This window comes from Seriola lalandi, unplaced genomic scaffold (genome assembly GCF_002814215.2).
Source record: "Seriola lalandi dorsalis isolate HSWRI2012SDOR001 ecotype SW California unplaced genomic scaffold, Sedor1 jcf7180001963302, whole genome shotgun sequence".
Taxonomy (NCBI): domain Eukaryota; kingdom Metazoa; phylum Chordata; class Actinopteri; order Carangiformes; family Carangidae; genus Seriola; species Seriola lalandi.
The window spans coordinates 1-2,877 of NW_019433970.1; the positions used below are offsets into that span (position 1 = coordinate 1).

The window sequence follows — 2,877 nt, forward strand, 5'->3', positions numbered from 1 at the left end:
TTTAGAATGAATAGGACTGCTAAAAGTACAATCAGTGTCTACTGCAAATACTGTAAGAACCCATGTGGGCTAACAGTGTGTTTAGATTTTGCATTTTTACGTGTGATCAAAAAACCTCTTTCATTGAATGTGTTTTTCTTCCTTCAAAAAAAAAAAAGTAGATTTATCAACATGAATGATGTGACTCAAATGAACGCTCAGAAAAGAGTGATTTGGTTTGTTTGTCATGCTCATTATTCTTCTCTCAGGTGCATTTCTGGTTCCATATGTCTTGTTTCTGCTTGCCTGTGGTATCCCTATGTTCCTCCTGGAGACGGCCATGGGACAGTTCACATCTCAGGGATGCATCACGTGCTGGAGGCACTTCTGCCCTTTGTTTGAAGGTCAGTGTAAACAGAACAGTATTATGTAATTAGCAGATTAGTGTGTAAAAATACTCCTTCATCCCCACAGTTACATCTATGTCCAGTATGTACAAAAAAATATTTTGGAAATGAAATGTGTCACACTTTCAGGGCTAAACCTTTATATAGTATATAGTAAAGCATAATAATTGAATCTTTTAATCACATTTTGTTATTGTAGGTAGGTTAGTGAGTTCCTTCAGGACTGATATAAATTAAGTTGATTTAACTGATAAAACACAGCTCTAAGCTCTGATATATTACGCCAATATAGGCATAGCTCAATACAACATAAAATCTAAATGCATGAAACTGAACTGAACACATAACAACTTTGGCCAAGATGTTTTCACTTGTTTTAAATGGAAGAACAGACTCAGTACAGAACTGAATGACTTGTTAATATGGATACTTCTTGGCGTGTTTAGATTGGCATACTATAAATATGGCATTACCTGATTTGACTATGACTTCATTGGTTTTATTTACTAATAATGCGCTTCTTAACTGCTGTCATAGAAGTTTCAGGGATTTATTGGTTGGTTGACTTGAGAACAACAAAGGAACCTGTACTCTATTGCAAAATCAGTTGTGATAATCAACACCTGTGTGTCTTAAAAGACCTGTCTGTCACACCTGGGAAACCTGAATGACCCTGTTCACTCAGAAGTCTGTCTGTACCTGGATTTACGTCCTATCACAAGTTATATGATCCAGACAAGAGCAGAAATGTCCTATGTAAAGAGCTGGAGCAAGGATTTGGCATTGTCTTGGTCAGACCAAACTCCATCCTGCCTCTGAACGAAGGCGACTGTGTTCAAAACTTCATTCTCATTAAAGAAAAATCCCTTTCGCTCATTAGAGTGGCTAATGAAGGAAATAGGAGTTACGTGTTGACTTTCCCCCAAGGGCCTGACACCATACCTCTCAATATGAATCATCACCTTCCTATTCATAGGAGGCATTCATATTATTATGCTGTCATGCACACCAACAAGGATGAGTAAATTGATGGATGGATTAATTGCACACTTTGATGTGCAGGTTATATATCCTTGCTCAGGAATTATGGTTATAAGACCAGTTGCTATCAGTCAAGATGACTGCGCAGAGCTCTCACTCATTCCCATGTATCAACAAGATCACACACTTAAACATCTTACCAGTCAATTAACCTTAGTCATAGCAGGTTTGCCAGCTGGCACAATGAGAAGAAACTCGATCCATGCTAGCCTGTGAACAGGCATGCCTCTCCTCAGAGCAGCTGGCATAGCTTGAATCTTGCTTCACATGCTTCACATGTGGCCCACTGATACTATTTCTTTAAGAATATAGATCTTATACACCCTCCATTGTTATTTTTTCCTATTATTGTCAATAATTAACATCAACTGCACCTCGTCTGTCTCCCTAGGGATTGGCTACGCTACCCAGGTGGTGATTGCATATGCTGCCGTGTCATACATTGTCATCCAGGCATGGGCCTTCTTCTACCTCTTCTCATCTTTCAGTGCTGAAGTCCCATGGGCCAGCTGCAGAAACACCTGGAACACAGGTAGACATGCAGACAGATACAGAAATCAACTACCTTATATCTACTTAAATGCAGAGAAAGGCCTGTGAGGTCGCATTTGAATTGATACAGAAATACAAGAATTTCTAATAAACTGCTTGCGTTCTTGATTGATTGATAGCTCAAGTGACTGGTTTCACAAAACCCTGTAGCAGTGATATTCCAGGGTTCCTCACATCTGAAATTAGTGTGGAATTATTGGGATTAATTTGTACTTTATGAGTTTATAGAACTATAAGTATCTCTTTGTTATCAAATATTTGTTTATCTGCACTTTGATCAAATAAAATGTCATGATTTTTTTTTTGTTTGTTTTCTCAGAGTCTTGTGTTGAATTTGATAAAACAAATGCGTCCTCAAACTGGACAGCAAACGCAACCACACCTGCAACAGAATTCTGGGAGTAAGTATAATTCACACGTGTCTTCTTTTTCGTTGGCACTGACACGGAAAGTTGATATTGCGAGTATTTGTCCATGATCTTTCACACTTCATTATGAGGTGACGGCCTGGAATCTGTTAAAATTACATGCCGTCACTGCAGAAATAATGATGCGATGACAGAGCTGCTAGCACCGCTAACATGGCTGTAAAAAAAAAACATTTCTTTCAGTGAGTTACTGTAACTGTGCTTCAGTCAAGACAGGTCCAGACCATTTTAACTATTTTAACAATTTTAATTATTTTGACTGCCATGTTGAGTTTTCCTAAAAACTCAATGTCACTGTGACCTCATAAAACATGTTTTTGGCTTAAGAATTCCTATTCTAATTATGAAAATTTCACATGAATGTCTATAGTGACGAATGAATGGTCAAAGGTCAGCTTCACTGTGACATCATAATGTTCTGCAAATACAGTAAATATATTTTATTAGATTCCTGCAAAGTCTTCACTACA

At 37.9% G+C, this 2,877-nt stretch overlaps 1 pseudogene across 1 annotated transcript; it reads left to right on the top strand.

The window, feature by feature from the left end:
* The first annotated feature begins 248 nt into the window (after positions 1 to 248).
* Positions 249 to 2,380, top strand: LOC111644226 (sodium- and chloride-dependent GABA transporter 2 pseudogene; annotated as a pseudogene). Its single transcript, XR_015438680.1, has 3 exons — positions 249 to 383; positions 1,819 to 1,959; positions 2,299 to 2,380. The product of XR_015438680.1 is annotated as a sodium- and chloride-dependent GABA transporter 2 pseudogene (transcript).
* Positions 2,381 to 2,877: the final 497 nt, after the last annotated feature.